The sequence below is a fragment of the Oncorhynchus masou genome, chromosome 19 (assembly GCF_036934945.1).
Source record: "Oncorhynchus masou masou isolate Uvic2021 chromosome 19, UVic_Omas_1.1, whole genome shotgun sequence".
Taxonomy (NCBI): domain Eukaryota; kingdom Metazoa; phylum Chordata; class Actinopteri; order Salmoniformes; family Salmonidae; genus Oncorhynchus; species Oncorhynchus masou.
In genome coordinates this window covers 37,353,347-37,378,317 of record NC_088230.1, presented here as the reverse complement: position 1 = coordinate 37,378,317, position 24,971 = coordinate 37,353,347, and the positions used below count along the sequence as shown (strand labels likewise).

Here is a 24,971-nt window from a genome sequence, read left to right as displayed (position 1 = left end):
AAAATGTTTGTGGCATGTTTTTAAGCGGCAGGGACTGGGAGAAGAGTCAGGTTCGAGGCAAAGATGAACGGAGCAAAATACAGAGAGATCCTTGATGAAAACCTGCTCCAGAGTACTCAGGACCTCAGACTGGGGCGATGGTTCACCTTCCAACAGGACAACGACCCTAAGCACACAGCCAAGACAACTGAGGAGTGGCTTCGGGACAAGTCTCTGAATGTCCTTGAGTGGCCCAGCCAGAGTTCCGACTTGAACGTGATCGAATATCTCTGGAGAGACCTAAAAATAGCTCTGCAGTGACGCTCCCCATCCAACCTAACAGAGCTTGAGAGGATCTGCAGAGAAGAATGGGAGAAACTCCCCAAATACAGGTGTGCCAAGCTTGTAGCATCATACCCAAGAAGACTTGAGGCTGTAATTGCTGCCAAAGGTGCTTCAACAAAGCACTGAGTTAAGGGTCTGAATACTTATGTAAATGTGATATTTCATTTTTTTATATATATGTTTGCAAAAATGTCTAAAAAAAACAGTTTTTTTTGCTTTGTCATTGTGGAGTATTGTGTGTAGATTGGCGGTGGGGACGACGACAAATGAATCCATTTCTGAATAAGAAATGAAACAAAAAAGGTCAAGATGTCTGAATATGTTCCCATTGCAGACGGGTTTCAACCATTAATCATGAGTGAGTAGTGTAGCGGAGAGAGGGGAACAGTACAGGAAATGGACCAACCATGAGTGAGTAGTGTAGCGGAGAGAGGGGAACAGTACAGGAAATGGACCAACCATGAGTGAGTAGTGTAGCGGAGAGAGGGGCACAGTACAGGAAATGGACCAACCATGAGTGAGTAGTGTAGCGGAGAGAGGGGCACAGTACAGGAAATGGACCAACCATGAGTGAGTAGTGTAGCGGAGAGAGGGGCACAGTACAGGAAATGGACCAACCATGAGTGAGTAGTGTAGCGGAGAGAGGGGCACAGTACAGGAAATGGACCAACCATGAGTGAGTAGTGTAGCGGAGAGAGGGGCACAGTACAGGAAATGGACCAACCATGAGTGAGTAGTGTAGCGGAGAGAGGGGCTCAGTCCAGGAAATGGACCAACCATGAGTGAGTAGTGTAGCGGAGAGAGGGGCACAGTACAGGAAATGGACCAACCATGAGTGAGTAGTGTAGCGGAGAGAGGGGAACAGTACAGGAAATGGACCAACCATGAGTGAGTAGTGTAGCGGAGAGAGGGGCACAGTACAGGAAATGGACCAACCATGAGTGAGTAGTGTAGCGGAGAGAGGGGCACAGTACAGGAAATGGACCAACCATGAGTGAGTAGTGTAGCGGAGAGCGGGGCACAGTACAGGAAATGGACCAACCGTGAGTGAGTAGTGTAGCGGAGAGCGGGGCACAGTACAGGAAATGGACCAACCGTGAGTGAGTAGTGTAGCGGAGAGAGGGGCACAGTCCAGGAAATGGACCAACCGTGAGTGAGTAGTGTAGCGGAGAGAGGGGCACAGTCCAGGAAATGGACCAACCGTGAGTGAGTAGTGTAGCGGAGAGCGGGGCACAGTACAGGAAATGGACCAACCATGAGTGAGTAGTGTAGCGGAGAGAGGGGCTCAGTCCAGGAAATGGACCAACAGGGTTCTTACCAGGAAGGAAGTGTTTGTTACATTTTTTATAATCTATATATTTTCTAGAATAGCTACTTTCCTATCGTGTGTATTTGAGTGTAGTGGGGGAAGAGATCAGTGGTGGAGAATGCAGGGGGGTGTTAGAATAGAGCACCAATCTGTCTGTTTCACTGCAACAGTTTCCTTTATAAAGAGGCCTGTCCATAATCTGGGTACAGTGAGTTTTGTGTCACTGTGAGCGTGACTATAGCCGGTTCAGCAGGACAGAAGCAGGATAAGGACGGGGCTGTGACGATAATTTAAAAATGAGTGAGGACCGTCCTGAAATTTCTAAAATAACCGTCCCAATTTGTTTCAATAGACATTTTTTTGTGTATTTGTTTTTGTTTATTAACGTTATTTATCCCGTATATAAACATGACCTAACAGCAGGAGTATCTACTAATGATTTAAAAGCTGTTGTTTTGGTAACTTAGTCTGCCTATTAAACGTTCTACAGCTGATACTCTTTACAACAGGACGGTGTAGAGGCACTACAGGCACTTCAGTACAAAAAATACAAATACAAATTTGTGAGTGGACTTTCTTTTATACCTATATATCACATTTTCATTGCTTGCTAGTAAATACAGTTGAAGTGTGAAGTTTACATACATTTTAGGTTGTAGTCATTAAACTCGTTTTTCAAACACTCCACACATTTCTTGTTAAACAAACTATAGTTTTGGCAAGTCGGTTAGGACATCTACTTTGTCCATGACACAAGTCATTTTTCCAGCAATTGTTGTTCTTATAATTCACTGTATCACAATTCCAGTGGGTCAGAAGTTTACATGCACTAAGGTGACTGTGTCTTTAAACAGCTTGGAAAATTCCAGAAAATAATGTCATGGCTTTAGAAGCTTCTGATAGGCTAATTGACATCATTTGAGTCAATTGGAGGTGTACCTGTGGATGTATTTCAAGGACTACCTTCAAACTCGCTGCCTTTTTGCTTGACATCATGGGACAATCAAAAGAAATCAGCCAAGACCTCAGAAAAAAAATGTTAGACCTTCACAAGTCTGGTTCATCCTTGGGAGCAATTTCCAAACGCCTGAAGGAACCACATTCATCTGTACAAACAATAGTACGCAAGTATAAACACCATGGGACCGCGCAGCCGTCACACCGCTCAGGAAGGAGACGCGTTCTGTCTCCTAGAGACTTTGGTGCGAAAAGTGCAAATCAATCCCAGAACAACATCAAAGGACCTTGTGAAGATGCTGGAGGAAACAGGTACAAAAGTATCTATATCCACAGTAAAACGAGTCCTATATCGACATAACCTGAAAGGCCGCTCAGCAAGGAAGAAGCCACTGCTCCAAAACCACCATTAAAAAGCCAGACTACGGTTTGCAACTGCACATGGGGACAAAAATCGTACATTTTGGAGAAATGTCCTCTTGTCTGATGAAAGAAAAATAGAACTGTTTGGCCATAATGACCATCGTTATGTTTGGAGGAAAAAGGGGGGACGCTTGCAAGCCGAAGAACATCATCCCAACCATGAAGCACGGGGGTGGCAGCACCATGTTGTGGGGGTGCTTTGCTGCAGGAGGAACTGGTGCACATCACAAAATAGATGGCATCATGAGAATAGAAAATTATGTGGATACATTGAAGCAACATCTCAAGACATCAGCCAGGAAGTTAAAGCTTGGTAGCAAATGGGTCTTCCAAATGGACAATGACCCCAAGCATACTTCCAAAGTTGAGGCAAAATGGCATAAGGACAACAAAGTCAAGGTATTGGAGTGGCCATCACAAATCCCTGACCTCAATCCTATAGAAAATGTGTGGGCAGAACTGAAAAAGCGTGTGCGAGCAAGGAGGCCTACAAACCTGACTCAGTTACACCAGCTCTGTCAGGAGGAATGGGCCAAAATTCACCCAACATATTGTGGGAAGCTTGTGGAAGGCTACCCAGAACGTTTGACCCAAGTTAAACAATTTAAAGGCAATGCTACCAAATACTAATTGAGTGCATGTAAACTTCTGACCCACTGGGAATGTGATGAAAGAAATAAAAGCTGAAATAAATAATTCTCTCTACTATTATTCTGACATTTCACATTCTTAAAATAAATTGGTGATCCTAACTGACCTAAAACAGGGATTTTTTTTACTAGGATTAAATGTCAGGAATTGTGGAAAAACTCAGTTTAAATGTATTTGGCTCAGGTGTATGTAAACGTCTGACTTCAACTGTCTATAAATTTGTCTTAAAAAAAAATAAAAAATGTAGAGGTTGGACGTGTCGACTTTTCATTCTTCAACACCAGTGGACAGGGTTGCTCTGAGGCCTATAGCCTAATGTTGTCACAATCCTCTCCTACCTGGCATGGTATACTTTGATACATATTTTTATAGACTTAATCAACACTGGCCCGGTTCTGTCCGATTTGCAAGAAAAACCGTTACTCGCCCTCCTATTCCCACAAAGTAGAATAGTAGCCTACATTGTCGGCCCACAATGCACTTTTATGAATGCCCATGTGTTCGCCTGCCATCTGTAAAACAGGCAATTTACTGTCAATCATCATCATTATAATGTTCATGGGATAGCTGTCCTCTCTATGGGCCTATATGTCTATTCAGAAAGTTTCCTAAAGCAGCCTGTCTGGACTCCTCCTCGTCATGTTGTAATCCAGGGCCTGTTTTCAGCAGGTTAGTTCTCTCATCATGGCCTCCTCTCTTGCCACTGCCGACCAATGACCACAGCAGCAGGGTTTGTGACGTTATGTGAATATTTTGGGAAAGGTAGAAGAACCCATCGGACTTCGTTTTGAATGGTTTTGTGCGTCAAGATTGGTTTTGTATAAATAAAATATATTTATTTTGATTCCATTCATGTTGTCAATACGAAAAGTGACACTTCCTCTCCAACCTGACATTAATTAATTTGTTGAGTTAATATTTATAAGTAATAACTTTAAACTATAATGAAATGCCATGGTAACCAAGTGTAATGTCTAGTCTTCAAATAAGTTTTTAGTTATTAAGAAGCATATTCATTTAAACAACTAGTCACAGCCCTACAAGTAGTAGTCACCGTTCCAAATGGCACCCTATTCCCTACATAGTGCACTGCATTTGACTAGAGTACACTAGGTAGGGAATAGGGTGGTTATGGGTCCTGGTCTAAAGTAGTGCACTATGTAGGGAATAGGGTGGTTATGGGTTCTGGTCTAAAGTAGCGCACTATGCAGGGAATAGGGTGGTTATGGGTCCTGGTCTAAAGTAGGTAGGGTAGGGCATAGGGTGCCATTTGTGACATGGATCGGGCCAGCGATTAATCTTAATACAGAGGGATTGTGTGTACCTTGGAACCAGGAGCCGTGGAGGCGTCTGAACCCCCATCACACAGTACAGGGACTTTAGGAAAAATATGTCTGCGTTTGAAATGGTGGAATTCTTTTGGACTTCTCTCACTTCCTGTGGGCTCGGAACAAACAGACTTCCTGTCTACTAAATATGGGCTCTATATGTGCAGACTGGTATTAGAGGTGGCAACGGTGTGTGTGTGCAGTCATTGATAGTCTGTCTTGTTTAGTTGGTTGCAGATTGAAACAGGTCCGGGTTTGTTAGTGATGTCATCCACTGGGTATGTTCTGGGTTTAATACTGTGAGGTTCCACTGGGTATGTTCTGGGTTTAATACTGTGAGGTTCCACTGGGTATGTTCTGGGTTTAATACTGTGAGGTTCCACTGGGTACGTTCTGGGTTTAATACTGTGAGGTTCCACTGGGTACGTTCTGGGTTTAATACTGTGAGGTTCCACTGGGTATGTTCTGGGTTTAATACTGTGAGGTTCCACTGGGTATGTTCTGGGTTTAATACTGTGAGGTTCCACTGGGTATGTTCTGGGTTTAATACTGTGAGGTTCCACTGGGTATGTTCTGGGTTTAATACTGTGAGGTTCCACTGGGTACGTTCTGGGTTTAATACTGTGAGGTTCCACTGGGTATGTTCTGGGTTTAATACTGTGAGGTTCCACTGGGTATGTTCTGGGTTTAATACTGTGAGGTTCCACTGGGTACGTTCTGGGTTTGTGCCCTGTGTGTTGTTTCATAGAAATACTTCCCAATCCAATGTGAATCCCTGGGAATATCCTTTGAGCTAGGGTATAGTCCAATGAACTCATTCTCAGAACTAGGTCCACGTGACTTTGTTCCAAGAAGCATCAAGTGAACTCATTGTGCGCTTGAATGAGTTGTTATTGCCACAATTGGCTTGCATGTGTTGAGAAACTTTGAAGACTGCAGTTCCCATGAACCTCTCGCTCTGGAACTCTTTGAAGACTGCAGTTCCCATGAACCTCTAGCTCTGGAACTATTTGAAGACTGCAGTTCCCATGAACCTCTAGCCCTGGAACTATTTGAAGACTGCAGTTCCCATGAACCTCTAGCCCTGGAACTCTTTGAAGTCTGCAGTTCCCATGAACCTCTAGCCCTGGAACTCTTTGAAGACTGCAGTTCCTATGAACCTCTAGCCCTGGAACTCTTTGAAGTCTGCAGTTCCCATGAACCTCTAGCCCTGGAACTATTTGAAGACTGCAGTTCCTATGAACCTCTAGCCCTGGAACTCTTTGAAGACTGCAGTTCCCAAGAACCTCTAGCCCTGGAACTCTTTGAAGACTGCAGTTCCCAAGAACCTCTAGCCCTGGAACTCTCGGGGCCCAAACGTGTGCAGGACCATTTCCAAAGGTCCTAAATCTCCACATTTCATAGATTTAGAAAGCAAACTAAGCATCTCCCATGTCTCTTTATGGACTGAAATAGAGATATGTATCAGCAACTGTCTGTTCCCTTTAATAATGCTTTACGTTAATGATGAGGCGTGCATTTGAATGAAAAATCTTCCATTAATGTAAGAGCCACTCAATTTTTGGGATTTATCAATTAAATTCACTTATCAAATCAAATGTATTCATGAAGCCCTTCGTACATCAGCTGATATCTCAAAGTGCTGCACAGAAACCCAGGCTAAAACCCCCAAATAGCAAGCAATGCAGGTGTAGAAGCACGGTGGTTAGGAAAAACTCCCTAGAAAGGCCAAAACCTAGCAAGAAACCTAGAGAGGAACCAGGCTATGAGGGGTGGCCAGTCCTCTTCTGGCTGTGTCGGGTGGAGATTATAACAGAACATGGCCAAGATGTTCAAATGTTCATAAATGGTCAAATAATAATAATCATAGTAGTCGTTGAGGGTGCAACAAGTCAGCACCTCAGGAGTAAATGTGAGTTGGCTTTTCATAGCCGATCATTGAGAGTGCTATGATGGGGTCTAAAACCAGACTGAAGCGTTTCATATATATTGTCTTCAGGAAGGCAGTGTGTTGCAGCGCAACAGCTTTTCTAAAATTTCTGAGAATGGGAGATTCGATATAAGCCGAATTAGTTAAAATATACATGCATACATACATACATACATGCATACATACATACATACATACATACATACATACATACATACATACATACATACATACATACATACATACATACATACATACATACATACATACATACATACATACATACATACAGTGGAGCAACAAAGTATTTAGTCAGCCACCAATTGTGCAAGTTCTCCCACGTAAAAAGATGAGGACTGTAATTTTCATCATATTTAAATACTTATTTTCCACCATAATTAGCAAATAAATTCATTAAAAATCCTACAATGTGATTTTCTGTAGTTTTTTTTCTAATTTCGTCTGTCATAGTTGAAGTGTACCTATGATGAAAATTACAGGCCTCTCTCATCTTTTTACGTGGGAGAACTTGCACCATTGGTGGCTGACTAAATACTTTTTTGCCCCACTGTATGTCCTGGTCAAGGTTTGGCTTTTTCAAGAGAGGCTTTATTACTGCCACTTTTAGTGAGATTGGTACACATCCGGTGGATAGAGAGCCATTTAATTATGTTCAACATAGGAGGACCAAGCACAGGAAGCAGCTCTTTCAGTTGGAATAGGGTCCAGTATGCAGCTTGAAGGTTTAGAGGCCATGACTATTTTCATCAATGTGTCAAGAGTTACAGTATTAAACTTGAGTGTCTCCCTTGATCCTAGGTCCTGACAGTGTTGTGCAGATTCAGGACAACTGAGCTTTGGAAAAAATACGCAGATTTAAAGAGGAGTCTGTAATTTGCTTTCTAATGATCATGATTTTTTTCGTCAAAGAAGTTCATGAATTTATCACTGCTTGAAGTGAAAGCCATCCTTTCTTCCTCTGCTGATTTTTAGTTAGTTTTGCGACAGTGTCAAAAATACATTTTGGATTGTTCTTATTCTCCTTAATTAAGTTGTAAACACAGGATGATCGAGCAGCAGTGAGGGCTCTTCAGTACTGCACGGTACTGTCTTTCCAAGCTAGTTGGAAGACTTCCAGACTTCCAGATTATGAGGAAAAACATTAAGATCCACAACATTTATTCCACGGGACAAAACTAGGTCCAGAGTATGACTGTGACAGTGAGTAGGGCCAGAGACATGTTGGACAAAACCCACTGAGTCAATGATGGCCCCGAAGGCCTTTTGGAGTGGGTCTGTGGACTTTTCAATGTGAATATTAGTCACCAAAGATTAGAATGTTATCTGCCATGACCACAAGATCCGATTAGAAATTCGGGGAACTCAGTGAGGAACGCTGTATATGGCCCAGGAGGACTGTAAACAACAGCTATTAAAAGTGATTGAGTTGGCTGCATAGATTTCATGATTAGGAGCTCAAAAGACGACAATGCATTTTTATTGAAATTTGTAAATGTTAGTGTAACTGATGTAGAATGGCTAGCTAGACAGCGGTCGTGCGCGCTAATAGTGACGTCACTCTCTTTGAGACCTTGAAGCAGTAGTTCCCCTTTGCCCTGCAAGGGCCGCAGCTTTTGTAGCGCGATGGGTAACGATGCTTCGAGGGTGACTGTTGTTGATGTGTGCAGAGGGTCCCTGGTTCGAGCCCGGGTATGGGCGAGGAGAGGGACGAAAGTTAAACTGTTACATTAGCAACACCTCCGCCTTTGCGGTATGCGCTGGGGATTTGGTCACTAGTGTAACCAGGAGAAGAGACCTCATTTACACAGTAAATTCATCAAGCTTAAGCCATGTTTCAGTCAGGCCAATCACATCAAGGTTATGATCAGTGATTAGTTCATTGACTTTAACTGCCTTTAAGTAGTCCTATTTTGAGATGTGAGATTTCATAATCTCTTTCAATAATGACAGGAATGGAGGAGGTCTTTATTCCAGTGAGATTTCTAAGGCGAACACTGCAATTTTTAGATTTTCCCAACCTTGTCTAGGCCTAGATCATCTGCTTTCTGAAGACAATCTAGGCCTAGACGAATGCTTTCTGAAGGACAGTCTGGGCCTAGAACGGATGCTTTCTGAAGGACGGTCTGGGCCTAGAACGGATGCTTTCTGAAGGACGGTCTGGGCCTAGAACGGATGCTTTCTGAAGGACGGTCTGGGCCTAGAACGGATGCTTTCTGAAGACGGTCCGGGCCTAGGACGGATGCTTTCTGAAGACTGTCTGGGCCTAGAACGGATGCTTTCTGAAGACTGTCTGGGCCTAGAACGGATGCTTTCTGAAGACTGACAGGCAGTTCCAGGTCCCTCAAGGCCACCAATAGAACAACGTTATTTAGATAACCAGGTAGACTGAAGTCAAACTTGAAGTCACTTCCCCTGAGGTCACAGAAGTCTGTCATGTTCTACACATTATACCGTAGTTCTGGACTGTTGTTGACACATTGCCAGATGTTCTGTCTGCAACTCTGTAAAGCATTCTTGTGATATTTTGTATTAATAAGAAACATAGATAATATCTAATGACTGATTTTTAAAGTGGGTCTGATGCAAGATTGGGTCATAACAAGTTAATGAAGTGTTGAACTCTTGGACAGAACACTGATTTCCTCCTACAAAAACAGTTTAATCTGTTAGGGGTCCATTGCTGGCTGTAAAACAGTTGAGGGGGAGAGAGAGGGAGAGGCAGACCTGGCTCTTAAGAGAAGACAGGCTGTGCGCACACTGCCCACAAAAGGAGGTGGAAACTGAGCTGCACTTCCTAACCTCCTGCCAAATGTATGACCATATTAGAGAGACATATATTTTCCTCAGATTACACAGACCCACAAAGAATTAGAAAACAAACCCCCATATCTACTGGGTGAAATTCCACAGTCTGCCATCACAGTAGCAAGATGTGTAACCTGATGCCAGAAGAAAAGGCTAACCAGTGAAGAACAAACACCATTGTAAATACAACCCCTATTTATGTTTATATATTTTCTCTTTTGATCTTGTCATATTATGTGAAAATAGTTCATTTGAAATGTTTTTATTCTTTTGGTACTTTTGTGAGTGCAATGTTTACTGTTTATTTCACTTTTGTTTGATCTATTTCACTTGCTTTGGCATCGTAAACATGTTTCCCACGCCAATAAGGCCCTTAAATGTAATTAAGGGAGACGGGCGTTGGCTGTGGGTCTGTTGAGGAGAGGGAAGATGGGGGTTGGCTGTGGGTCTGAGGAGAGGGAAGATGGGGGTTGGCTGTGGGTCTGTTGAGGAGAGGGAAGATGGGGGTTGGCTGTGGGTCTGTTGAGGAGAGGGAAGACTGGGGGTTGGCTGTGGGTCTGTTGAGGAGAGGGAAGACTGGGTTGGCTGTGGGTCTGTTGAGGAGAGGGAAGATGGGGGTTGGCTGTGGGTCTGTTGGGGAGAAAGACTGGGTTGGCTGTGGGTCTGTTGAGGAGAGGGAAGACTGGGTTGGCTGTGGGTCTGTTGAGGAGAGGGAAGACTGGGTTGGCTGTGGGTCTGTTGGGGAGAGGGAAGACTGGGTTGGCTGTGGGTCTGTTGAGGAGAGGGAAGACTGGGTTGGCTGTGGGTCTGTTGAGGAGAGGGAAGATGGGGGTTGGCTGTGGGTCTGATGGGAGAGGGAAGATGGGGGTTGGCTGTGGGTCTGAGGAGAGGGAAGATGGGGGTTGGCTGTGGGTCTGTTGAGGAGAGGGAAGATGGGGGTTGGCTGTGGGTCTGTTGGGGAGAGGGAAGATGGGGGTTGGCTGTGGGTCTGTTGAGGAGAGGGAAGATGGGGGTTGGCTGTGGGTCTGTTGGGGAGAGGGAAGACTGGGTTGGCTGTGGGTCTGTTGGGGAGAGGGAAGACTGGGTTGGCTGTGGGTCTGTTGAGGAGAGGGAAGATGGGGGTTGGCTGTGGGTCTGTTGAGGAGAGGGAAGATGGGGGTTGGCTGTGGGTCTGTTGAGAGAGGGAAGATGGGGGTTGGCTGTGGGTCTGTTGAGGAGAGGGAAGATGGGGGTTGGCTGTGGGTCTGTTGAGGAGAGGGAAGATGGGGGTTGGCTGTGGGTCTGTTGAGGAGAGGGAAGACTGGGGGCTTGGCTGTGGGTCTGTTGAGGAGAGGGAAGATGGGGTTGGCTGGGGTTGGCTGGGGGTTGGCTGTGGGTCTGTTGAGAGAGGGAAGATGGGGTTGGCTGTGGGTCTGTTGAGGAGAGGGAAGATGGGGGTTGGCTGTGGGTCTGTTGAGGAGAGGGAAGATGGGGGTTGGCTGGGGTCTGAGGAGAGGGAAGATTGGCTGTGGGTCTGAGGAGAGGGAAGATGGGGGTTGGCTGTGGGTCTGTTGGGAGAGGGAAGATGGGGGTTGGCTGTGGGTCTGTTGGCTGTGGGTCTGTTGAGGAGAGGGAAGATGGGGGTTGGCTGTGTGTTTTTATCATGGGGAACACCTCAGTGGAAAGAAATGGGGTTTTAATGAAGTCTTTCACAATGGAAAGCAGTGGTTCATGTTGGCTTTGCCTGTGATTGGTCTGATTTGACACCACTGATTTGGCTTTTGTTGATTCCAAACATTACTGTTGCATAGGAGGAGCCTGGTAGCTCTGTCAAAACAAACAGGGGAAGTTGAGCCAACAAGTTAACTTCAGGTTGTGTTACACCATTCATTACTTTATATCCCTAACAGTGTGTTATTGTGTCCACTGCATCAATACAAAAACATCTGTGTGAAAGGCTGGTGTTGGCTGTGCAATGTATTCCCAGAGCAGAGCAACACTTAATGAATCTATACTGTGTCTGAAATGGCACCCTATTCCACATACTGGATAGTGGGTCTGTATATTTAATAATACATCTATGGGTCTGTGGGTCTAAAGTTGGGGACATAGGGAAGAGGGCTCTGGGTTACATAGGGAATAGGGTCTGTCTGAGGAGTAGTGAAGATAGGGGTTGGCTGTGGGTCTGTTGGGGAGAGGTAGGAATAGGGGTTGGTCTGTGGGTCTGTTGAGGAGAGGGAAGATGGGGGAATAGGGCTCTGGTCTGTTGTAGGACTAAATCAAATGGGGGTTATGTGGTCACATATATACACATGGTTAGAGGGAGATGTTAACATATATACACATGGTTGGCTGTGGGTTTCTGTTCCCGAGTGCAGTAATATCTAAGAATATAACAATTGGCTGTGGGTACTGTCTAAAGGAATGAATAAGTAAATATGGCTGTAAATCTGTTGGAAGGAAGACTGGGTTGGCTGTGGGTCTGTTGGGGAGAGGGAGTAGACTGGGTTGGCTGTGGGTCTGTTGAGGAGAGGTTTAAGATGGGGGTTGGCTGTGGGTCTGTTTTAAAGGAGAGGGAAGATGGGGGTTGGCTGTGGGTCTGTTGGGGAGAGTCTGATGGCTGGGGTTGGCTGTGGGTCTGTTGAGAGGGAGAAGACAGGGGTTGGCTGTGGGTCTGTTGAGGAGAGGGAAGATGGGGGTTGGCTGTGGGTCTGTTGAGAGAGGGAAGATGGGGGTTGGCTGTGGGTCTGTTGAGGAGAGGGAAGATGGGGGCCTTGGCTGTTTAACAGTCTGTTGGCCTTGAGATAGAAGACTGGATTGGTCTGTGTGTCTGTTGAGGAGAGGGAAGACTGGGTTGGCTGTGGGTCTGAGTTGAGATGGCTGTTTAACAGTCTGATGGCCTTGAGATAGAGAAGCTGTTTACAGTCTGGGGTTGGCTGTGGGTCTGTTGAGTTTGAGATAGGGAAGATGGGGGTTGGCTGTGGGTCTGTTGGGGAGAGGAAGACAGTGGGGTTGGCTTAACAGTCTGAGTGGGTCTGTTGATGCCTCTGTAATAGGGTGCCATTTCGGGGTTGGCTGTTTCTGTGATGAAAACTGAAGATGGGGTTGGCTGTGGGTCTGTTGGGGAACAACCCCCTTTTGGCTGTGGGTCTGTTGCAAAAAAAATATAATCTGGCTGTGGGTCTTTGAGGAGAGGGAAGATGGTCTGGTTCCCTGTGGGTCTGTTGGGTTTATTTTAATCAATCCATTGGGTTGGCTGTGGGTCTGTTGGGGAAAAGATAATTAATTGGCTGTGGGTTTATTGTTGAGAGAGGGAAGATGGTCCTGGCTGTGGGTCTTTTGAAATGTACTTTCAAAAATGGGGGTTGGCTTTTTTAATGATCTTACTGTTAAGTGAAGGGAATATGGAGGTGCCTGTGGGTCTGTTCTCATCTCTTCTACAGGCATTCAACATCCATGTGGGTCTGTTGGGGAGAGGGAAGACTGGGTTGGCTGTGGGTCTGTTGGGGAACAGGTAAGACGGGGGTTGGCATGGGTCTGTTGGGAAAGTAAGATGGACTTAAAAACAAATGTATATCTGTTATACTAAAATGTATTCAAAATATATTTCTCTTTACACAATACTGTGACAAAGCAAAAAAGATTTGTAGAACTTTTTGGTCAAAAACAACCCAAAATCACATTTACATAAGTATTCAGTCTTTACTCAGTACTTTGTTGAAGCTGTTTGGGTTGGTCTTGGGTCTGTTGACAAACTTGTCACACCTGTATTTGGGGTTTCTCCCATTCTGTCTGTAGGAGAGGGAAGATGGTCAGGTTGGATGGGGGTCTGTTGGGGAGAGGGAAGATGGGGGTCTGTAGGTCTCTCCAGATGTTTGATCGGGTTCAAGTCCGGCTTTGGGTCTGTTGAGGAGATGGAAGATCCAGGTTGGCTGTGGGTCTGTTGGCAGGAGATGCTCTAAGACTTCAGGGGGTTCAAGGCTGTGGGTCTGAGGACTCTATCATAAAGATGGGGGTTAGCTGTGTGTTTTTTCTCCCATCATACCATCGGGTTCTTTGTCACACCTCAGTGGTCTGCAGAAGAAATGTAATTTTAATGAAGGTTCTCCCATCTCCACAAAGGAACTCTAGTGCTTCATGTTGGAGGCCTATCTTCGTGTTCTTGGTCACCTCCTGACCAAGGCCCTTCTCCCCGATTCCTCATTTGGCTGGGTGGCCAGCTCTGGAAGAGTCTTGGTGGTTCAAAACAAACATTTTAGAATGATGGAGCCACTGTTAACATCAGGTTCAATGTTAAATGTTTTATTACCTTTCCCTAACAGTCTGTGCCTTGACACAATCCTGCTCAGAGCTCTTTGCACAATTCTTTCCACCTCATGGCTTGATTTTTGCTCTGACATGCACTGTCAACTGGGGGACCTTATATGAATCAGGTGTGTGCTTTTCCAAATCATGTCCAATCCACATACTGAATTTACCACAGGCCCTGGACTCCAATATTTAAAACATCTCAAAGATGGTCAATGGAAACAGGATGCACCTGAGTGCAATTTTGACTCATAGGGAAAGGGTTTGAATAAAGTTGTGAATAAGGTATTTTATTTTTTGTAAATGTGCAAACATTACTAAAAACCTGTTAGCTTTGTCATTATGGGTAGTGTGATGTCATTGTGGGGTATTGTGATGTCATCTGGTGGGGTATAGTGATGTCATTAAATCAAATCCATTGTTATTGGTATTGTGATGTCATTGTGGGGTATTGTGATGTCATTGTGGGGTATTGTGATCATTGTGGGGTATTGCAGTATGTTGTTTTATTGAATCCATTTTAGAATAAGACTGTAACGTAACAACATGTAGAACAAGGGGTAACAATACTCTCCGAAGGAACTATGTGCAGCTTCAAAACAAATTGTGATCAGGAATATGAGCTGTTTACTTTGCTCACCAGCAGAATCAAGGTGCAATTACTGGCATAAACCCTACTGGTCTTTTGGTATGTCAACATTGATATGAAATTGACACATTAGCTTTATGAAAATTTGGATTTAAAGTTTATGATAATTTTACATGATCAACATGTGTTTTAACAAAATAATCCAAAGTGCTGTCCTGTAGCCTCAATAAATAGGCAGAGCGATCTGTCGTTGAACACAACCGGTATCTCAACCATCTGTGATCAGGAGTCCCATTGACATAATTGGCCCAGCGTCGTCCGGGTTAGGGGAGGGCTTTAACAGTCATTGTAAAATAAGAATAGGTTCTTAATTTAACTGAATTTCCTATTTGAATAAAGGTTAAATTAAATAAAATAACTTGAGACTTGACTTGCTCTTAGAATACATGACTTGGACTCGACTCGAGACTCGACCTGTTCTACTGGGGACTCTACTCTACCTGTTCTACTGGGGACTTAACAGTTCTACTGGGGACTCTACTCTGCCTGTTCTACTGGGGACTCTTTAACTGTTCTACTGGGGACTCTTGTTCTAGAACTGTTTTTCTGTTCTACTGGGGACTCTACTCTGCCTGTTCTACTGGGGACTCTACTCTACCTGTTCTACTGTCTGATGGCCTGTTCTACTGGGGACTCTACCTGTTTACTGGGGACTCTGACTCTACCTGTTCTACTGGGGACTCTACTCTGCCTGTTTTTCAGTCTACTCTGTCCTGTTCTACTGGGGACTCTACTGCCTGTTGTACTGGGGACTCTATTGTTCTACTGGGGACTCCTAGTTTCCTGTTCTACTGGGGACTCTAAACTGCCTGTTCCTGGGGACTCTAAACTACCCCCTTTACTAGGGACTCTGTGTTCAAAATACTGGGGACTCTACTCTACCAATGTTCCCAAGTTATACTGGGGACTCTCACATCTTTATTTTAATACTCCATTGACTCTACTCTGCCTGTTCTAAATAACTTAATTTCTTAATTTATTTTCTAGGGGTCTCTACTCTAAGACTGTTCTAAAACTCTACTTTCTAAAATGGGGACTCTACATTGATGTTTTAATGATCTTACTGTTCTAAGGGGACTCGAGATAGAGAAGTTCTACTAAAGACTCTACTCTACCTGTTCTACATCTCTTTCTACTGGGGATTCTACATCCTGTTCTATAGGGACTCTCTGCACTGTTCTAGGGGACTCTACCTGTTCTACTGGGGACTCTACCTGTTCTACTGGGGACCTACAGTTCTACTGGGGACTCTACTCTACCTGTTCTACTGGGGATTCACTCTAAGTGTTCTACTGACCCCTGTTCTACTGGGGACTCTACCTGTTCTACTGGGGAAACCTGTTCTACTGGGGACTCTATCTGTTATCTAAAATGTTCTAACTATATTCTACCTGTTCTACTGGGGACTTTACACAATACCTGTTCTAACTCTAAAACCTGTTCTACTGGGGACTCTACCTGTTCTTGTTCTACTTTTTGTTCTAACTCTAAACTGGGGACTCTAAATCCTGTTCTAAGTATCTCCTTTACCTGTTCTACTGGGGACTCTACCTCCTTCTACTGGGGAACCTGTTCTTGGGGACTCTACTCTACCTGTTCTAACTCTGTCTACCTGTTCTGGGGACTCTACTCTACCTGTTCTACTTCTCTGTACCTGTTCTCACTGGGTAGCTCTGTCTGTTCTATGGGGACTCTACCTGTTCTTTCCTGGGGACTCTCCAGAGATGTTCTGATCGGGTTCTAGTCTGTTCTACTGGGGACTCTAGGACCTGTTCTAAGAGACTGGGGACTCTACTCTACCTGTTCTACTGGGGACTCTACTGTTCTCTGGGGACTCTACCTGTTCTAAAGGTCTGATTGGTGGGGACTCGAGACTGTTCTACTGGGGTCTACTTCTGTTCTACTGGGGACTCTACCTGTTCTACAAAGGGACTCTCTAGAGCTCTGTTCAGACCTGTTCTTCTGTTCTACTGGGGACTCCTGACCAACCTGTTCTCTGGGGACTCTACTCTACCTGTTCTGGCTGGGTGGCCACTCTCCTGTTCTTGGGGTTCCAAAACTGTTCTATGGGGACTCTTTCTAGTTCTGATGGAGGACACTGTTTTCTTGGGGACCTTCAATGTTCAGAAATGTTTTACTGGGGACTCTACCTGTTCAGATCTGTGCCTTGACACTGGGGACTCGACTCCTGTCTCAGAGCTCTTTCTACTGGGGACTCTTTCCACCTGTTCTACTTTTGACTCTACCTGTTCTACGGGACTCTACTGGGGGACCTGTTCTTTTCTGGGGATCATGTCTATCACTGAATTGACCACAGGTGGACCTGTCAAGTTGGGGAACATCTCAAAGATGTTCAATGGAAACAGGATGCTACCTGTTCTTTTGAGTCTCTAGCAAACCTTTCTAATACTTTTGTGAATCTATTTTATTTTTTTTGGGGACTCTACATGTTCTACATGGGGACTCTAAAAACTACTGTTAGCTTTGTTCATTACTGGGGACTCTACCTGTGATGTCATTCTACTGGGGACTCTATTGTGATGTCATTGTGGGGTATTGTGATGTCATTGTGGGGTATTGTGATGATTGCCTGGGGGACTATTGTGATGTCATTGTGGGACTCTACTCTGCCTGTTCTACTGGGGACTCTACTCTGCCTGTTCTATGGGGACTCTACTCTGCCTTTCTACTGGGGACTCTACTCTGCCTGTTCTACTGGGGTTCTACTGCTCTATCTGCCTGTTCTACTGAACTAAACAACAATCTGCCTGTTCTACTGGGGACTCCATGTTCTACTAAGGGACTCTAATCGACCTGTTCTACTGGGGACTCTTACTGAAGGGGACTCTACCTGTTCAGCTTCAAAACAAATTGGTGTTCTAGGACTCTATGAGCTGTTCTACTGGGCTCACCTACCTGTTCTAGAATCTAACAACAATGTTCTACATAGACCCTACTGGTCTTGTTCTACTGGGGACTCAACCTGTTCTACTGGGGACTCTACCTGTTCTACTGGGGACTCTACTGTTCATTTGGACTCCCAGTTGTTCTAATTATTACTATGATCAACCTGTTTTTAGGGACTCTACCTGTAATGGGGACTGACCTGTTCTAGCCTCCATAAATAGACTCGACCTGTTCTTGGGGACTCTACTCTACACTGTTCTACTACTCTACCTGTTCTACTGGGGACTCTAGGTTCTACTGGGGACTCGAGACTCGACCTGTTCTACTGGGGACTCTACTCTACTTGTTCTACTGGGGACTCTACCTGACTCTACTGGGGACTTGTTCTACTGGGGACTCCCACTCTACCTGTTCTACTGGGGACTCCGGGTTACTTGTTCTACTGGGGACTCATTGTACCTGTTTCTACTTTAACTGAATTTCCTATTTGAACTCTAAAGGTTACCTGTTCTACTGGGGACTCTACCTGTTCTACTGGGGACTCTACCTGTTCTACTGGGGACTCTACCTGTTCTACTGGGGACTCTACCTGTTCTACTGGGGACTCTACTCTACCTGTTCTACTGGGGACTCTACCTGTTCTACTGGGGACTCTACTCTACCTGTTCTACTGGGGACTCTACTCTACCTGTTCTACTGGGGACTCTACTCTACCTGTTCTACTGGGGACTCTACCTGTTCTACTGGGGACTCTACCTGTTCTACTGGGGACTCTACTCTACCTGTTCTACTGGGGACTCTACTCTACCTGTTCTACTGGGGACTCTACTCTACCTGTTCTACTGGGGACTCTACTCTACCTGTTCTACTGGGGACTCTACTCTACCTGTTCTACTGGGGACTCTACTCTGCCTGTTCTACTGGGGACTCTACTCTGCCTGTTCTACTGGGGACTCTACTCTGCCTGTTCTACTGGGGACTCTACCTGTTCTACTGGGGACTCTACTCGACCTGTTCTACTGGGGACTCTACTCGACCTGTTCTACTGGGGACTCTACTCTACCTGTTCTACTGGGGACTCTACCTGTTCTACTGGGGACTCTACCTGTTCTACTGGGGACTCTACTCTACCTGTTCTACTGGGGACTCTACTCGACCTGTTCTACTGGGGACTCTACCTGTTCTACTCTGTGTTCTACTGGGGACTCTACTCTACCTGTTCTACTGGGGACTCTGCCTGTTCTACTGGGGACTCTACTCTACCTGTTCTACTGGGGACTCTACTCTGTTCTACTGGGGACTGTTCTACTGGGGACTCTACTCTGCCTGTTCTACTGTTCTGCCTGTTCTACTGGGGACTCTACTCTACCTGTTCTACTGGGGACTCTACTCTACCTGTTCTACTGGGGACTCTCTGCCTGTTCTACTGGGGACTCTACTCTACCTGTTCTACTGGGGACTCTACTCTACCTGTTCTACTGGGGACTCTACTCGACCTGGTCTACTGGGGACTCTACTCTACCTGTTCTACTGGGGACTCTGTTCTACTGGGGACTCTGCCTGTTCTACTGGGGACTCTACCTGTTCTACTGGGGACTCTACTCTCTACCTGTTCTACTGGGGACTCTACTCTGCCTGTTCTACTGGGGACTCTACTCTGCCTGTTCTACTGGGGACTCTACTCTACATGTTCTACTGGGGACTCTACATGTTCTACTGGGGACTCTACTCGACCTGTTCTACTGGGGACTCTACTCTACCTGTTCTACTGGGGACTCTACCTGTTCTACTGGGGACTCTGCCTGTTCTACTGGGGACTCTACCTGTTCTACTCGAGACTTGTTCTACTGGGGACTCGGCCTGTTCTACTGGGGACTCGACCTGTTCTACTGGGGACTCTGCCTGTTCTACTGGGGACTCTGCCTGTTCTACTGGGGACTCTACTCGACCTGTTCTACTGGGGACTCTGCCTGTTCTACTGGGGACTCTACTCTACCTGTTCTACTGGGGACTCTACTCTACCTGTTCTACTGGGGACTCTACTCTGCCTGTTCTACTGGGGACTCTACTCTGCCTGTTCTACTGGGGACTCTACTCTGCCTGTTCTACTGGGGACTCTACTCTACCTGTTCTACTGGGGACTCTACTCTGCCTGTTCTACTGGGGACTCTACTCTACCTGTTCTACTGGGGACTCTCCCTGTTCTACTGGGGACTCTACTCTACCTGTTCTACTGGGGACTCTGCCTGTTCTACTGGGGACTCTACTCTACCTGTTCTACTGGGGACTCTACCTGTTCTACTGGGGACTCTGCCTGTTCTACTGGGGACTCTGCCTGTTCTACTGGGGACTCTACTGGGGACTCTACCTGTTCTACTGGGGACTCGGCTCTTTCTACTGGGGACTCTGCCTGTTCTACTGGGGACTCTGCCTGTTCTACTGGGGACTCTACTCTGCCTGTTCTACTGGGGACTCTACTCTACCTGTTCTACTGGGGACTCTACTCTGCCTGTTCTACTGGGGACTCTACTCTACCTGTTCTACTGGGGACTCTGCCTGTTCTACTGGGGACTCTACTCTACCTGTTCTACTGGGGACTCTGCCTGTTCTACTGGGGACTCTACTCTACCTGTTCTACTGGGGACTCTACCTGTTCTACTGGGGACTCTACTCTACCTGTTCTACTGGGGACTCTGCCTGTTCTACTGGGGACTCTACTCGACCTGTTCTACTGGGGACTCGGCCTGTTCTACTGGGGACTCTGACCTGTTCTACTGGGGACTCTGCCTGTTCTACTGGGGACTCTGCCTGTTCTACTGGGGACTCTGCCTGTTCTACTGGGGACTCTGCCTGTTCTACTGGGGACTCTACCTGTTCTACTGGGGACTCTGCCTGTTCTACTGGGGACTCTGCCTGTTCTACTGGGGACTCGAGACTTAGACCTTGTGACTTGAGTAACAGTGACTTCTGTGTCAATGCCAGCCCTTATAGTTTACCCAGCTTCATCTGTAGTGTAGTCACGGTGCAGTAACTGTAAACCCATGAACACAAACCCCTTCCTCAGGGAATGTTCTTACAGGTGCTGGCGAAACTACTGGAAGTGGATGTTAAATGGAGTGTTATTGGAGTGTTATTGGTAGTGACAGCTGAGCAGATAGCCCGTGGGACTTTGTAGCTTCATCTACATTTTTAGAGGGACGATAATTCTAATCTGTCACAGAGGTTGTATGAGATTTAAATCAGCTCAGCCTGGCAAGAGAGGTAAATCAACTCAGCCTGGCTAGAGAGGTAAATCAACCCAGCCTGGCTAGAGAGGTAAATCAACTCAGCCTGGCTCGAGAGGTAAATCAACCCAGCCTGGCTCGAGAGGTAAATCAACCCAGCCTGGCTAGAGAGGTAAATCAACCCAGCCTGGCTAGAGAGGTAAATCAACTCAGCCTGGCTAGAGAGGTAAATCAACTCAGCCTGGCTAGAGAGGTAAATCAACCCAGCCTGGCTAGAGAGGTAAATCAACCCAGCCTGGCTAGAGAGGTAAATCAACCCAGCCTGGCTCGAGAGGTAAATCAACCCAGCCTGGCTAGAGAGGTAAATCAACCCAGCCTGGCTAGAGAGGTAAATCAACTCAGCCTGGCTAGAGAGGTAAATCAACTCAGCCTGGCTCGAGAGGTAAATCAACTCAGCCTGGCTCGAGAGTAGAAACCAGACGTCTGGATGTGTTTTACATGGAAACTATCCACATATCTACCGAACTGACTGGGTTTGAAATAAACCTGTGATTCATCCTCAGACTGCTCATGAGTTACACCAGGTTTTCCAACGAGCTTCAGATGAGGAAACCACTTGTATATCCATGTTTTCTAGCTTAACTTCGGCCTGGTGGCACCATTGTGTATCCATGTTTTCTAGCTTAACTTTGGCCTGGGGGCACCATTGTGTATCCATGTTTTCTAGCTTAACTTTGGCCTGGGGGCACCATTGGGTATCAATGTTTTCTGGCTTAACTTCGGCCTGGGGGCACCATTGTGTATCCATGTTTTCTGGCTTAACTTTGGCCTGGGGGCACCATTGTGTATCAATGTTTTCTAGCTTAACTTTGGCCTGGGGGCACCATTGTGTATCAATGTTTTCTGGCTTAACTTTGGCCTGGGGGAATGGTTTTGTGTCCATGTTTTCCTCTCAACCCATTACTCCTATTATAAAGACTGAATAAAATGTTTAGAATGTAACTTTTTTTTAAGTAACCAACAATTGAAAGATATTGTAGCAGGCACCACATTGTTCCCATACTCTTTCTTTATCTTGGGACTGAAATCTGTGTCCAGTGACTGTCAAACCTTTTGAGGAGGTGTTGAAGTTGTTACATTACCCTATACCAAGTCCAATGGCCTCACAGGGCGACATCCCACCTCAGACACCAATGTAGCGAATTTGGGGGCAGCCCCGACCGGGACTCAAACCCAGGTCCGGCGACTGTCAAGGTGTTCGGTTCAAGGAAGATTTTTTATTTGTAATTTTTTTACAACAAAATAATTGAAGCTGTTCTGGCTCATGGTGGCCCAACAACCTATTAAGACACTTTATGTTGGCGTTTCCTTTTTTCTGGCAGTTATCTGTAGCAGCAGGCTACACAGAGAATGGAACAGCTGGATGTGGGAAACGTCTTGAGTCGCACAAAACAGAATATAACAGTTCGGAAATAACAATGTCGTCATGTGTACAACATCTAAAAACCTGTGCTACTATACTGAGAGCTTTGCCGTTTCTAAACGGACGTATTTGGGTGTTTTTTGGGGTAATCTTTGTTAATGTTTTTTTCAGGGCCACTGTAGTACACAACGAGGATGAGGAAGTGATTTGCTGTTTCTCAAAAAAATGTGAAATCACACATAAAAGGAGTCTGGACCCTTTTTATAACATGCCATTAAAACAACAATTTAGATTTGGTTGTAAAAAAAAACAAACTTCTCCTTAAAGTTTTCTACAATATGATCTGATCAGAGTAGTTCAAACTATTATTATGATTAATATAACATGCTCAATATTTTTCAGACTAGTCCTTCTCTTCCCATTGGCTTCAGACCTTGAACTTGTATGTTTTTAATTTCCTCCCAGATAAAGAAAGAATATGGGAACAACGTGGTACCCGCTTTCCCCCCAAAGAAGATATTCACGCTGACGCCGGCCGAGGTGGAACAGAGACGAGAACAGCTGGAGAAATACATGCAAGCTGGTGAGATCACGTTTTCAGTTCTGGGCCCTGTATTTGAGTTTAGGGGTCAACTCCATTTCATTTCCAATTCACTTAATTCAGAAGATGATTTAAAATTCCAATTCCAGTATTGTTCAGAGAAAAGTGATTTATTTTCTACAGGGATGTTTAAATTTTCATTCAAATCTAATTTAACTCGACTAAATTGAACTAGAAGTGACCTCCATTTTTGTCATGGGGAGGAGGGTATGGTAGAAGAGGCAGTAGCCGGCTCAATAAGGGGCAGTATAATTGAACAGGCAGTAGCCGGCTCAATAAGGGGCAGTATGGTAGAACAGGCAGTAGCCAGCTCAATAAGGGGCAGTATAGTAGAACAGGCAGTAGCCGGCTCAATAAGGGGCAGTATGGTAGAACAGGCAGTAGCCGGCTCAATAAGGGGCAGTATGGTAGAACAGGCAGTAGCCAGCTCAATAAGGGGCAGTATAGTAGAACAGGCAGTAGCCGGCTCAATAAGGGGCAGTATGGTAGAACAGGCAGTAGCCGGCTCAATAAGGGGCAGTATGGTAGAACAGGCAGTAGCCAGCTCAATAAGGGGCAGTATGGTAGAACAGGCAGTAGCCGGCTCAATAAGGGGCAGTATGGTAGAACAGGCAGTAGCCGGCTCAATAAGGGGCAGTATGGTAGAACAGGCAGTAGCCGGCTCAATAAGGGGCAGTATAGTAGAACAGGTAGTAGCCGGCTCATGATCTACTGTCCTTAGTAACCTCAATGACCAATCCAAGTAGCAGAATACCTTGTTAGCCTCTGTCTATTTTAGCCTATTGTCGTAGTGGGCATTAGCATACAGTCTTTGACTAGAACAAACACACTGGGATGGTATCCACATGTTCATATTGTCATTCTGTAGTTCTCTCATCCCGGGATTTACACACAAAAACCTATTTGGCGTCTATTACCAGAATGCTAACAAAAATAGCACAAGTAATAGCGAATTTCCTTGGATTGGAGGCTGCTTGCTAAATATGCTAACGAGCGCAAACGAAAGTAAACTAATTACAAAGACCGGCAATCCAGCTCATAAAGATAAACAGTGGCAAGAAAAAGGATGAACCCTTTTGAATTACCTGGATTTCTGCATAAATTAGTCAAACAATTTGATCTGATCTGATCTTCATCTATGTCACAGCAATAGACAGACAGTCTGCTTAAACTAATGACACAAACAATTATACGTTTTCATGTCTTTATTGAACACACCGTGTAAACATTCACAGTGCAGGGTGGGAAAAGTATGTGAACTCTTGGATTTAATAACTGGTTGACCCTCCTTTGGCAGCAACAACCTCAACCAAATGTTTTCTGTTGCGAATCAGACCTGCACAATGGTCAGGAGGAATTTTGGACCATTCATCTTTACAAAACCGTTTCAGTTCAGCAATATTCTTAGGAGGTCTGCTGTGAACCTCTCTCTCGAGGTCATGCCACAGCATCTCAATCAGGTTGAGGTCAGGACTCTGACTGGGCCACGTTAGAAGGCGTATTTTCTTCTGTTGAAGACATTCTGTTGCTTTAGTTCTGTGTTTTGGGTTGTTGTCCTGTTGCATCACCCAACTTCTGTTGAGCTTCAATTGGCAGACAGATAGCCTTACATTTTCCTGTAAAATGTCTTGTTAAACTGGTGAATTCATTTTTTTTCTGTCAATGACAGCAAGCTGTCCAGGCCCTGAGGCAGCAAAGCAGCCCCAAACCATGAGGCTCCCTCCACCAGACTTTACAGTTGGGATGAGGTTTTTTATGTTGATGTGCTGTGCCTTTTTTCTCCACATAGTGTTGTGTGTTCCTTCCAAACAACTCAACTGTAGTTTCATCAGTCCACAGAATATTTGGCCAGTATCACTGTGGAACATCCAGGTGCACTTTTACAAACTTCAGACGTGCAGCAATGTTTTTTTTGGACAGCAGTGTCTTCCTCTGTGGTGTCTTCCTCTGTGGTGTCTTCCTCTGTGGTGTCTTCCTCTGTGGTGTCTTCTTCTGTGGTGTCCTCCCATGAACACCATTCTTGTTTAGTGTTTTACGTATCATAGACTCATCAACAGAGATGTTAGCATGTTCCAGAGATTTCTGTAAGTCTATAGCTGACAACAGCCTTGGTTTCTCAAATGACTGCCTTG

At 45.3% G+C, this 24,971-nt stretch overlaps 1 pseudogene; it reads left to right on the top strand.

Moving 5' to 3' along the window:
* The first annotated feature begins 22,626 nt into the window (after positions 1-22,626).
* The window catches only part of LOC135506242 (sorting nexin-17-like), a 44,694-nt pseudogene continuing 42,349 nt past the window's right edge, over positions 22,627-24,971 (top strand).